The sequence below is a fragment of the Lathamus discolor genome, chromosome 1, assembly GCF_037157495.1.
Source record: "Lathamus discolor isolate bLatDis1 chromosome 1, bLatDis1.hap1, whole genome shotgun sequence".
Classification (NCBI taxonomy): domain Eukaryota; kingdom Metazoa; phylum Chordata; class Aves; order Psittaciformes; family Psittacidae; genus Lathamus; species Lathamus discolor.
The window spans coordinates 130865341-130879525 of NC_088884.1; the positions used below are offsets into that span (position 1 = coordinate 130865341).

The 14185-nt window shown below is 39.2% G+C and overlaps 1 long non-coding RNA gene across 1 annotated transcript; it reads right to left on the reverse strand.

Annotated features, from left to right (window-relative positions):
• Window positions 1-8220: 8220 nt before the first annotated feature.
• LOC136007365 (uncharacterized) lies at window positions 8221-13987 on the reverse strand. The gene is made up of 4 exons (XR_010609664.1): window positions 11740-13987; window positions 10882-11090; window positions 10016-10188; window positions 8221-9155 (listed from the first exon to the last, which is right to left on the reverse strand). It is a non-coding gene; the product is annotated as an uncharacterized LOC136007365 (long non-coding RNA).
• Between the last annotated feature and the right edge of the window lie 198 nt (window positions 13988-14185).

The window sequence follows — 14185 nt, forward strand, 5'->3', positions numbered from 1 at the left end:
TTTCCCTGCTTGTTTGTTTTGTCATTGCCTATATAAGCCTTGAAAGGAAGGGGATATTGGCATCTCGGGGAGCAGAAATCACAAAGGTTATGAAATCTTCATCATAATCTCTGAGAGCTGAGGCATGACTGGTGTTCCCTGGGATGTAAATTTTGCTTTTCCTGAAGTGGTATTCACATACGTGTGTGGCTTTAGGTGCAGCGCCACAGTTCTTAGACTTGGGCAAGTATCTAAAACGCCTGAACTCAAAAGCTGTCAAAAGTTTTGATAGATAATAAAAACCATAGGCACGACTGGCACAGAGCCAGCAGCCAAATCCCAGCAGCCTTCTTACAGCCTATGTAAGCTCTTGTCCTGAAGTGTGCTAGGAGTGTCCAAATGCTACTTGGGTGGTAGTTAAAAGTGAACTTCCTCACCCCCACACCTTAGAGGAAGTGGAAAAAAGTTGGAAATAGCTGTTCCTGCTTCTTTGCAATGGGAGATGATAATAGAGAAGTGAGGGGTGTACCAAAGCTTGCACCTAGGGTTTCTGCCCAACAATGTTCTCAAGGCTTCTTGTGGGTTTGGCACGGCAGAGAGAGTAGTTATGCAGGGCTGGGTGCAAGGGTTAGCTAGAGGTGGGCTGCAAGTGCTGAGAAGTCCCCATAGATCTCTGCTCTTTGCTGCTAAAATCAACCTTGATGGCACAACAAAGAAGCAACATCATCTCTAGCCAAGCCTGGTTGAAAAGCGGTTGTGTTGAGAGCAGCCAAGAAAGCAGATGAGCAAAAGCAAGCCATGATGGGTGAAGGTCATCAAAACTCCCTCCTGCATCTCCACTAGAGGTCTACGATAGCTGGGGCTGGAGGGCTGGATGAGCTGCACTTGGCATGAAGCAAGCCTCTGTGCTGTTGGGCCAGATGGTATGAATCAATGTGCAGGACTCTAAATATTACAAGCTATGTAAAATACTGAGCCTGTTTCCACAGTTATGATCTGATTCCTTAACAGGATTTAGCATTTGCAAGTAACACTAGTTAACATATGGCAGGGGAGCGTAAAGTCAGTGTTTTGAATTTTTGCTCTGAAATTACAGGTTTATGAAGTGTGCTAGTTCTACTGGGGAGACCTATACCATGGTAAACTAATGTATGGGCTGCAACCACCAGCAGGGTAGGAAAGAAGGTAAAGCTTATCTCAAGGCCTTATCTTGCTTTCCAGGCCTAGAGGCTAATCTGAGGTAGCAAAGATAGGCTTCTAGAGGGGTCTGGATCACGGCTACTGATGCAGAATCATAAGGCCAGCTGCTGGCGACAAGTGTTGTAAGTTGTCCTCTCCACATTTTACTCCTTTTTCTTTTGGTTATGGCTTAATGATTATAAAATTTCCTTCTTGGGAAGACTGGGCAGGAGCCTTGGGCTGGGGATTTTATCAACATCTAATGCCTACTCGAAATGATGATTCTCCCTAGTGTTAAAATACAAGCATTATTTAAGTAAATGCTGAAGTTGCGGAACAAAATACAAGTTGAATAGTAACTATTAACATTATACTAATTTATCTTGAAATGTATTGCTTGAATTTCTACTGGCTAAATCATGAGTACTTTCTTCCAAGGCAGAGGAGAAAGCTGAGAGACTTACATAATTGTTCATCTGGAATAATTGCTAAAGTAGGAAGTGTACATTGTGCTATTACAGAAAGAAAATTTTAGATTCTGAAAGTGGTCCAGATAAATCTTTCTAATGCAGGGATGCTTCTTTTATACTAATGTCTCTTCTAGTAGAGAACATGAATTCTCAAGCTTCCCAGTGAAGATATTGCTGGGGAAACAGCACTTGCCTAATGCATGACATTGCTCAAAAGCAGAAATAATTCAGTTCATAAGCAGATAGCAGTGTGCCTCAAGTATGCATGGGTGTATCTAAAATAATCTCTTTTAAGTACTCTGGCTATTTTGTTGTTAAAAAGTTACATGAGAAAAGATGTGATGTTATCTGGCATTTAGTGTTTCACCACACTTTTTAACTAAGCCCAGATTTTGTGGTTTCTCATCTGTTTTCATAAAAGGTCAGTGGTAATTGCTGAAGAAGCACTTAAGATGCTAGTATGAAATTTGAAAGGTAAGTAGAGAACACTTAGGTTGCTTCTTAATGTTTAGTTCCTTTTCTGAAAGGGTGAACCTCACTTGTGAAGTGAAAATGAAAAGTAAACACTGTTAAGCCAGTGTATTTTTGAGATATATATTGACTGTCATGAAGTCTAGGTTCTTGCAAAAACAAAAATCTGGGCAACATACACTTCTGAAGCTGACAATAGTATATGTAGGTACACAGTAAACTGCTTTTTGTACAAATTAATGCTACATCTTAATTTGGTGTAGGTTACATCTTGTTTTCTTGAAGCTCACAAAAACATGGTGCACTTCTAAGTTCTTTATTTTTGCCTTTCAGTTTTGAAGTAATGCAAGTTCATCAGCAGCAAAAGGCCATCCTGCTGTCTCCAGCAGCTACTGTTTTGTTTGGGGTTTTTTTGACTCTGGAATTCTGGCAGGCCTGGATTAATACAGGTTTCCTCCAGTTGCTGCGTATGACTTTATTGTGTAAGCTGCCTGAATCCAAATACAGTTAATTACCAGCCATGATAGGTACAAATTCTTTCAGTATAGTCTTCTGTGTGCTGTTACACTTTCATACCTGTTGATGGCTAAAAAGCATGATGATGATACCTCCATATTTAAACTACCTTAAACTCTATTTCACTAATCGACACATCCAAAAATGATAATGTGGTACTGTCAAGTCTTGGAAAAGGTACAGAATGGTGGAAAGTGAAATGCCCCATTTTCCCTAAAATTTAAGGATTTTTCCATTTTTGATGTCCTTGCAGAGCTGAATTGGGCCTTTGTAAGCAAGATGGCTTTTCCCAACTTTGAAGACTTTGTTTAAAACTCTCTAACTTCAGCTTGACAGAAACTACTATAGTTAATCTGAATTCACATGTAAAAATGAGCACTTGACCATTTCTGTGGCTTGTACCATTTCTGACAGCAACAGATCTGATTCTTAAAAGTCTTAATTTAATCTGGGTTTTTATTGTTTAGACTCTTCTAGGCTGAACAGTACCTTACTTGGTCTCCCCTAAAACCCAAGCAGTCTACTGGGACAAAACTGCAGCAATTGCTACACCAGCTATTTAAGGGCTTGGAGTTCTTTTTCCCTCTTACCTGCATGCATACTTCTTTTCTTAGGAGGTCTCATCTCCAGTAACTCTGCAAATCTTTGACATTGGCACCTCAGACTGAAAAAAGGTTTACTCAGGTTTCATGTAAAAGCCCAACTTGCTTTAAATGCTGCAATCTCATTTCGACCTTTTTTTTCCCCCATATGTATCTGAATCTAACAGAGCAATGATAAAAGCTCCTGCAAATCATCAAGATACTTTATCACATCAGGAAATATGTTTGAAGTTCTTCTGTTGTTTATTTCAAAGCTAATACTATCTTGGTAGCTATTGCTTGCTGAAGCCTGCTTTAAACTCAAATGACAGATGTGTTAGTGCTGAAAGTCAGCCTATCTACTCAGTGAGTCTCAGTAAAGAAATGTATCGTAGGCAACGAGAAGGTAACTTCTTTATGCTACAGCTTAGAGGTAGCATATCTTCCTCTGTCAGAACTAGTAACCCTGGATAGTTTCTGCAGAGCAGACTTGAGGCAAGCCAAGTATGGTTTGGCCTGTGGAATGCCACAGACCAAATTAATAGAGGAGTACGTTGGGAAGGTCTGCACTAGACCAGTCAGATGAGGTTAGGTAAAGATGGCACTTGATATTTTGTGAGAGTTTCCTATAGGAGCCTAATTCAAGAATGGTTGAAAACATTGAACAGAGATGTCTGTCTCTTGCAATTCAGAGTGAAACATCTGTTCTTGAAGATACTCACTAGTTAACCTATTCACCTCGCTTATCATAAGTTCTTTTGGGCTCCTTTAAGCAGTTTCCTTGTACATCATGGCTCTGAATCCCATTCACAATGCATAGCTTTTCCTTGGGCACACCAACAATTACATCTCTGAATAGTTGTCTTTGGGAGATCTAAGGTGATCCTTGTGTCTTTCATTGGGCAGTTTTCTTAAGGTTCTTCCTGGCAGACACTGCTAGAGGACACCTTTTCAAAAGAGTAATTTTTCAGTGGAATGGGCATTTGGGTTTGCATCTGATCCTCTCAAGATGACAAGCAGGGCTGTCACTCAAACACACAAAAACTGCTTTTCTATCCAGTGCTAGTTAGGTTAGACAATTTGCTATCAGTGGTAAAACCAGATGTTACTGTGCAACTGTTCAGGTCCCACAGACTTACATATCCTAGAAGGAATATGTTTATATTTTACTATGATCATGGCTCTTCTAATCACAGAATGGTTAAAGTTGGAAGGGACCTGAAAGATTATCTAATTCCAAGCCCCCCTGCCATGGGCAGGGACACATTCCAGGTTGCTCAAAGCCTCATCCAACCTGGCCTTGAACATGCAATGAAAGAGTTGAAAAAGTTTGAAATCCCCTCCTGTGCTATTTTTCTGATTGCCCTGCAGGTTTTGGAACAGCTCAGCAATTATGTATTCACAATGCAGCTGGCCAGTAAACAGTTCTATTTAGTGAGAATTCTGGCAGATTTTTTAATGAAACGAAGCTGTTATTTTTGGCTTGGAATGTAAGACTCTTCTCAGGATCAAGCCCATTGCATTTGAATCATTTCTAATTTTTGGTTGGGGTAGGGTCAGAGTTCTAAAAGCTTGTTTTGACAAATTCTGCATTTTTTTTCCCCACGTATTTCTGCACTCTTTTGGTTTACCTGGTAGGGCAAGTTCAGTTTTAAGCAAGTCAGCAATGTTTCACTTGCAAGCATTAAACTGGACTGCATCGCTGTTCTGATGCAACTGTGTTCCAGCAGAATGTTACAGACTGTAGCACAGCCTATTTCATACTTTCCAGAGATCCACGTCATGCATTGCATGCTGCTTTTTTCCTTGCATGTACATCAAGGAGGTTGTAAGTAGTGTACACACAGATTCAAACTGTAATTACTTCTGTTCCAAAGGCCTGTTTTTCAGTATAGGGATTAGCACTTCATGGGCATACATCAAATAAAATCCTCCCCGAAGTTTTGCTTCTGTGTACTTGCAGAATACTTCCACTGAAGATGGTAAAATTGGTGAATGAATTTCACTACAGTGATTAGATGTGCACATTGAGACTAGCACGAAGTTGCAGTTTATAGCTGGAGGAGTTCAGGGGAAGCAACTTGGATACTTCTGTAGTTGAATATAGTGTGATCTAAGAAGCCTAAAAGGAAACTTTAATCTCCTGCTGAGAAACAGAATAAAATAAAAAGAATGCCGGAACCTTTGAGAATGACTTTCAGTAGAGAAATTACAATAAAATCCTGTCCCAATTTAAATAAAATTCTTTTGAGCAGGGTTCTACCCAGCATACAGATTTCCAGCTTCCTTTGACTAAAGCCTAAAAAAAGATTAAAGCTCCATGGCAACTACTATCTTAATTCCTGACAGCCTTAGTATAAATTACATCTCGGAAAAATCTAATACTGAAAGTTTTATTTAGGTCACCAGGCAGGTTAGGAAATGGTAGGCTTATAGATGCCACCCCAAGTTTCATTTTGCCCCTGTATGGTCTCAGCGAGATTTTTGTGGGAGTGGAGGAACAGTATTGGTTTATTTTTTTAAACTGATTTCTTTTATGGAAAGGGGAAGGAAATGGACAGTGGTTGTGCAATTGATTCAGTTGCCCACAGATACCCCAGCATTCATACTTGTGCTATAGAAGCTATGTGTCCCTTTCGGGCTTGTGTGGAGACACTGCTTTTTTGCTGTTTGAGGTTAACAACAAACACATTATTATTTTGAGTGGTGGAAATTAATGGATATTAAAAGTCTAGAGTTAAGGGAGCCTGCGGTAAACAACAAGCCCCCCCAAGTTTCTGTTTGTTTGCATGAGGATTATCTGACAGTTGTATTGTGAGTTGAACACAGTGAGTTTTATATGTTAACCGGCAGAGCTGGGATACAGGATGCAGGGTAATCTCACTGTTAAATGGCCTTCGGGAGAATTTTTAAGAAGTTTAAAAAATGGGAAATGATTTGGATTTCTGAGTGTCAGGTCATCGGAATGCCTGCATTGGTTAATTTCATAAAACTTGGAAATCATGAATAATACTTGAAATCGCACCAAAACAGACCATTTAGCATTTTCTAAATAAAAATACATACTTTGGCTATGATTTTCAATGCAGCAATGTGTAATCTAATGATCGTATACACTGGAGCTGCAAATTCCTCTATGTTATGATGATGTTTTATTTAGAAGTAGAAGGTAAGAATAATTTTGAGTCTTTCCCCTCTTGCACTATTAATTGTAGTAAACTGCAAAGGTACTCCTGGATGATTGTAAAGAACACTGCAATAAAATCTGTGATTTTCATACCACAACTGTTCTAAACTGGACTTCAGAAGACAGACCTCCATTACTAAAGCACTGCCAGATCAGGTAAGTTAACGGAGCATGTGTAGAAGCCATGAAGCTTGTCATCCTGTAAACATACCGTGCACTTTTGAAACCTGCTTGAGGATGCAATACGATGATTCCATGAAAAGTGACATTTTTAAGTATTTAACTTTTTCTTAGAGAAATCCCAAATGTTTTATCACACGCTTGCGGCTGTTGCCACGGAGACAGAATTGGTTTGGGGGAGGTGGGTCAGACTTAAGTCTCGTATTTAATAAAATTCTTTCTGATAACACCTCTCTTGCTTGTATTTAATGACTTGTCATCTGTACTTGCTGGCATAAAGTACAGCAGCAGAGAAGAAAGCACCCACAGATTTCAACGGCTTGACTTTACGGAGTGCACCAGAGTAACTGAGCTGCAGCTTCAGTAACTGCTGACTGTAAAAGGCTGTTCAAACTTACAAGAATGAAATGAAATGAGAAGTTTAAAGCTTTTCTTATTAATTCAAATCATGCAAATCCCTCACAGGAGGAACATCCTGACTGTAACCAGAAGCAATCCTGCACCTATTTGGTCTCTGAATGAAGGATTAAAATAATAATATTAAAACCATAATCCTGGCATTTTGTTTATTCAAAAGCTCCGTAGGAAAAAGCTGTCATTAAATTAAGATCACATTAGTATGCTTGCCAAAACAACAGATAAGGTAACAGATAAGGCTCCTTCTTGAGCCTTATGGCCAAAGTAAATCTGCATATAAATTTATGTAAAATGTGCCCAGATTATATAGTCCTAGGTTTCCTTCTCACTAAATTAAGTACAGCTCACAAATGGTATTATCTGATAAATGTAAAAATTACATACTTCCATTCAACTCTTTATAGCTGAAGCTATGTTCTTTAGGCTGACTGTGCTTTCAAACACTTTATTTTCCAGCTGACATAAACTCATGATTTCTAACAACTTGTGCCTTTCCTCTCTGCCCATTTCTCCAAAGGGAGTGCAAACGTGTTCTTCAGCAGATGCTTCATGTCCTGTTCAATGGCCTGAATGTAGCAAAATACAGAATCTGCACAAAGCAGGTTCTGTCTTTGTTCAAAAGCTGGCTCTGATTAATAAATACATTAAAAAGGCCATGACAACAAAATGATGTTAAAACTGTTTATTCTTGCCTGGCATAGCAAAAATTAGGAGAGATATGGGGTACAAGCTCCTGAACTAAAGCCAGTCATGCAAGTACAGACTAATGAGATGGCACTAAGCTCATTCCTGTGCGATACTGCTTGTGTTTCTACTGAAGGCTGACTGCATCAACTAAAAGCACTTAACTAACATCCTAGTTGAAGTCACCTAACTTAGGGCTCTGAACCATGTAAACCTGCTAGGTCAGGGGTCGTACTCCACATGAAGCTGAAGCAGTAACTGTGGTATTGCTATTTCTACCATGCTTTTGGAACCATATAGGAAGATGTAATATTTAATGGAGTGTTATGAGTTTCAGCTGAAGATGGTGCTGATATAAACAACTCCATTAAAATAGACTGTGTAATAGCTTTGGTGTAATTTTATTTCAGTGTATCATTCTAAGCAGATCTCTGTTTAAACGTTAAATAAACCCATTAGAGATCACTATGTATGCTGTAAGTCTTGGAAAGATCATGAAACAACACAGCTATAGAGGCTGACTGGACATATAGTAGCTCTATATGCATAGTTTCTGTTAGATGTCTCATTACTACCATGCAAGCCTTAAAAACACTAAGTTTATTCTAAGTATTATTTTGATAAGAATGTAGACGCTGGCCTTCTGTCACCTGTTGGAATCTCATTGCGTACTTGGGGATGGCTGGCTGCCTTTATTACTATATTTTCCCTACATCCTTTGATTTTATTTGATGCTTGGGCTTCTGAATTGTACTTTCTTCAGCCCAGAGTCTCCCTGTGTTGTTTTGTGTCACTGTGGTTAGATTTTTACCCTGAAGTGGAATGATTAACATCACCAATTCAGCTGTGAAAAAGGGGGGAGCACTGAGTCATATGTAAAGGCCAAGTCCCATGTAAAAAGAACACCACTATTAATGAAGATGGCACACGACAAAGCTTGATTTCAAACAAATCATGCAAATCTTTAGTAATGACTGCCCAACATTCCTGCTTATTTCCAGTTTAGAAGATAAGAAAACAAGAGTAGAAACCGGTATGTTTGTCATTATAAACCATTGGTTATCTTGTCATTTGTCTCATTTCTTAAGGTAACAAAACACCTGGCAAGATGACCAACCATAGTTTTATTGTACTTAGTGAAAGAATGTGAGTGGAAAAAAATGATGTAAGAGTCGTTTTGTTTGGAAAGATAAAGTCATTTTAACAAACATTATAAGTCCTTGGCTTATCAGCAGAAGTACAAAGTCTGTTAACTTTTTCTTTGCATTTCATGAAGTTACCTTATTCGCCAGCTTTCTCATTTTTCCTTTCTGAACAAGTGAGTTGGTAGACGAACTTGATGACTGGAGTGTACCATTCATGTAGTAACAAAAGAGGAATATATTCAGGAGTTTACCTACTTTCCATCATGACTCCAAACCCACTTCTACTGGCATCATCCATAATTGTTAAGTAGTACACATTTGGCTCGTTTTCCAGTAATTTTTAAACCTAACATTTAGAAAAATAATAATTGTAAGTATCTGTCAAACACCTCATCTATTAATTCTATATTAGTCCTAAGGTATAACACTTTAGTGATTATTTAATATAATACAATAATCAATGACAATAAAAACCCCTTAGGATTTCAAGGAGTAAGATCAACATGTCACTAATTTCACACCATTGCAAAAAAAAACCCATATCTTGAGAGATGAATAAATAGAAACGCTGTTTTAAAACACGTTAGGTAATTATATGCTATTCAGTTTTGGAAACGACACTTGAGGGTGGAGGGCGTTCAAATAAGCAATGAGAGAAGAGGTGTAGAAGACCGACTTCTAATAAAAAATAGAACAAAGCCTAGAAACAAGAGGAATGAAGTCAGTAGTCTTCAGTAATGGGAAAGTTTGCTTCTGAGAGGAAAGAGACAATCTGTCTAAGTGAAAAGGACAATAAGTAATGTCCTTCCGTTGGACCACTGATAAATAAGACACTAGGGAGAAAACAAAACAAAAAGGAACTGTTCGACCATAATAATAGTGAAACACTGGAATATATTACTTTGGAAAGCAAGGATCTCCAGTGACAAAGATGCTACAAGACAGGCTAGACAATCATGTCAGCATCAGTTTAGTTATAACTGATCCTGCCCTTGGGCAGGCGAAATGGATTGGCTCAGCAGTTCTTGAGCTGTGGGAAGGCACTGACGTACCACTGGAAGCCTAAACAAAGCTCCAGGAGAATTTAATCTGTCATTTTTCCTTCATTCTACCTTTTTCCCTGAAAGTTGTCTCCAAAAATCATTTGAAGAATTCACTCTCAGCCAGCAGTACAGGAGGGGACCAGAGGCATCAGATCCACCCTACCTGAGGGCACATTCTGAGCATCGCCAGGGGCCAGCTGGGTGGACAGTTGTTGCTTTTTCTTGCATTCCCCTGGAGAAAGTGAGCTGAACTGCGCTGAAGGTTATGCTGCCACAGCGGCACAAAGCAATGGGGAAGGCTGACCTTTCTCTTCCCAGTGAAATCCAGGTCCAGAACTGAGGAACATTTAAAGGCACAGGATGTGAGGAACGGTGCAGTTTCCCAGGGACATTGAGATTAGGATCAGGAACAGGAAGCTTCTAAGGATACCTGTCAATTCAGGCAGTGACTGCAGAACACCAGGGACAAGATTCTAGGTGTTGCACGGAAGTACCACCCATTTGCTGGAGTGAAAATAGGGATGTTTGTATATATGAAGAGCTTATCCTATTACGGTGGAAAGATAGGCCCAATAATAGTAAATGTTAGTGCTGTTGAAATAAATGACTTCCGAAATGGATTTTCAGCTCTGTTTTCTACTTGTTACATCTGTAATTAACTAATATCAAAATAATTATATTCTCCACACTCATAGAAAACCTGATAGACATTCAGGTATTTTAAGCAGCAAGCGTGGACACTATGATTTGGTTTCTACTATTCAAGAAACACGAAACACTGGAATAATATTTCACAGTAGTTTCTTTGGTAAGTTAATTTTTGGTGGAAGGGACTGGCGAAATCAGTACATGAATTTTTAGCAAGTAGAGAACATGTTCAGTAAGCAGTCCTTACTGTGCTGATCATTTCTGAGTAGTTTCATGAGAATATTCACCATCCAAACTCTTGGTTATTTTTATAAATACCACATCTCGCAGTCACTTTTCAGCATGAAAAGTGCATTTAAACTTCTGAAAAATAATACCTACCATTCTGGTTTCCAAGTTTCAAAGTATGATTGATAGAGTCGGTTTTCTCTTCTCCAGTGTTGCTGGGAAGCACCAGATAGTGGCCAGTGAAGGTCAAGACAGCAGTGCATAGAAGGAGCATGGATGTGCCGGTTCCTAGGAGATGGAGCTGGTACAGGGCTTCAAACTGAACTGGGTGAGATGGTGTGGCCGGTATGAACACACTGTAACTGAGGGAGCAGGAGAGCATCTGGCAAGTCAGGGACAAGCTCAAGAAGTTTTCTGCAGATTCTTATCAGCACTTTCTTTTTTTATCTCATTTATATCTAATTAAAAATATGTACCCTTTTCTCAGTCTTAGCGTATTTATTTTAAGTAATTACGTGGCATTGGTGTTGGTCAATGAACATTAAAACCAAAGAGACCTCTAGGCATAAGTCCTTTCATATGGGCATGTAAATTATTGTATATGTACATGTATGCACTTGTGATAACTTCTCCAGCTGATCTGTCTCTTGACCCAATGGAGTGATGACTGAGAAAATCAAGGCAAATCATGTCAAATGAACACAGGGCTGAGACTATCTACAGTAAGTCAGATGGGAAACTGTTCATAGTAAAGCCAAACACAGCCCACCAGTGATACTTTATATATGCAGATGACAGTAAACAGCAAAGCTTATTAATAAACTCTGCAAAGTTGTGAAAAAAAAACCAATCTGGTTACAGCTCAATGAAAATGTAAAATGCTTATTACAATTTCAAATTTGATCTTTAGGGAGAAAAACTACAGTATTTCCCATTCGAAAATTATTCCTTAGTGTAAATTAAGCAATCAAAAGGTGGATTTAATTATGATTATGACCCCAGAACACCTACCTGTTCGAGAACTTCCTGATATGAGATCATAATGGAAACTACGGAGTGAAAACAAGACAGATATCACACACAAAAAAGGAACACGAAGTAGGACAAAATAGCTTCTCAGGATTCTAATAGTTGTAACATAATATATCCATCAGTAAATAGAACAGCATTTTGAGATTATATTAGTATTATATTGTGATATTTTGAGACCAGGCTGGATGGGGCTTTGAGCAACCTGTTCTACTGGAAGGTATCCCTGCCCATAGCAGGGTGGTTGGAACTAGAAGATCTTTAACATCCCTTCCAACTCAAACCATCCTATGATTCTGTCACATACATGATATATTAGGATGTTGTTTCTCACCTTTTCCTCTCCACTAAGCAGGTACTGATCAACAACATTATGTTTTTCACTAAGAAGTTCCCTTTTTGTCTATTTCTTGTTTTACCTTCTTCTCCAGTCTCCTTTCCCATCTTAACTTCCTTGCACCTTTCCCATGGGCTCCAAAGTTCTGAAAAAATACTAAACACTGACATTTGTCACCTGATACAACTTTTTGATCCCATTCATTGAAGCGAAAATCCTCATCAGGAAGAAGGAACAATTTACCTGTCACCTAATGGATGATCACTGCAGTTCTAAGGTTTCTGGAAAATCTGCTTCCTTCTCATCTTTTGTATATTGCAAGCAGGTGGTGACAGACTGCACCTTAAATAACTACTGTGAACAGCTATAGCAGATTCAAGATAAATTCCTTGCATTTACTCAGAAGTCTGCCATTCCAGACTTTAAGAGGTGAATGGAAACTAGTGAGGAAAACTGTCAGATGCTTATCTTCCATTCACCCAGGACTGCCTTGCAGTGAATAAAATTTACAGGTTATAGATGGAAAGACAGATGCTTCAAGACAAAGATACTCTGGCTTTAAGGAAGGTTACAATGACCACATTTATTTATTCCAATAACTCATATTTCAGTGCAGGTCCATGGCCTGGACACTGATGTTTCAGCTCCGGCTCTGCAGTGCTACCAAACTTATTCACCTTCGCTCCATTGCTCATTCTCCTTTTGGGAGGCGTCTCTTGGTACAGGTCCCTGGTGGCCTTTGACAGAAGACAGGCTGGCAGAATAGGTTGCTCAGGAGTTTTAATTTGTATTCTGGCTCAGCCAGCCCTTTACAAACCCAGTCTCTTAATTCCCAATGACAAAAAGGTCCCTGGCAAAGCATCAGGATTCTTTGATATCACATGAACCATGTTCTGGGAACAGCACCAAAAGATCTTATCCAAACACTTCTCACAGACCTCACAAACACCACGGAAAACCAACTCCAACAGGCACAGGGAAGAAGGGGTTGCATCTTTCTGCTCCAGTGAGGTCTTTATTGCTGTTACAGGGTTTTATCCCAAAAAAATGTCTTCCTTTGTCTTCCTCCATTTCTGGGAACGGGAGGCTGAGCTCACAGTTCAGGTCACAGAGTGGCTTTGAAACTAGGAAGGTACAGCTGACCTTCACCAGCATTAAAAGTTCCCACTCACATATACAATATACTGTAAAGAATTGCTTACTTACAGGTTTTAACTTTGTTTGGAGACACTTCCATGAGTATCTGATGGATTTAAGAGAATGCCCCTTGTGCTAATGACTGCTGTGGCTCAAGAAACTAAAAAGAGGAAAATTTTTAAAATGGATATTTTGAAATCGAGACTGAACAATCATTCTATTTAAAAGTATTTCACAGTTAGTTGCACAGAGCATGAACATATGATATGTTCTATATGTAAAACGCTGTGGAAGACGCAGTCAGTGCCAGAGACAAGCTCTTACCTATTGCTGGGAAGGCCAAGCAGTACTCCTCCCTCAAGAATCCTGTACTCTTTCCTTTGGTGAGGGATGATGTAATGACCTGTTTCTTCACATACTCCTTTTCAAAAGGTTGTAAGTTAACAGAGCCTAGTAAAAATGTAAAAAACCCCCACTTGCCTGCTTTGTGGAATCGATCGTGTAAGCAAACGTCTTGTTTAATTAGGTTTTACATAAATGTGAAAGAAATCCACAGGCATGTACACCCTCCCAAACTTACTTTCAGAGTAAGTTTGCAGTTAGTACCTGAACAATGAGTGTCAGAAAACCCAGAAGGGAGGCCAATCCCTTCTCTGTGCAGAGTTTTGCACAGCCACAATGACTCAGACTCCATTTGTGTTTTTCCCTTTGTTTGTAGTAACAGTCAAAACCTGGTCATTGATCTTTGCATCCAAGTTCCACATTAGAAGGTAGTTCTTTCTGCCACAAAAGGCTAAACAAGGAAGTTCAGGACAAATGCCTACATATTTAAAGTTAAACTGATAAAGAAAGCATTTCCAGCACAGGAATAGAATATTCTCCCGTTAACACTTGTCTGGGGCTGTTCTTCCAGAACTATCTTGTGAGGCTGCTTGAATGGTTTACTTGAATTTT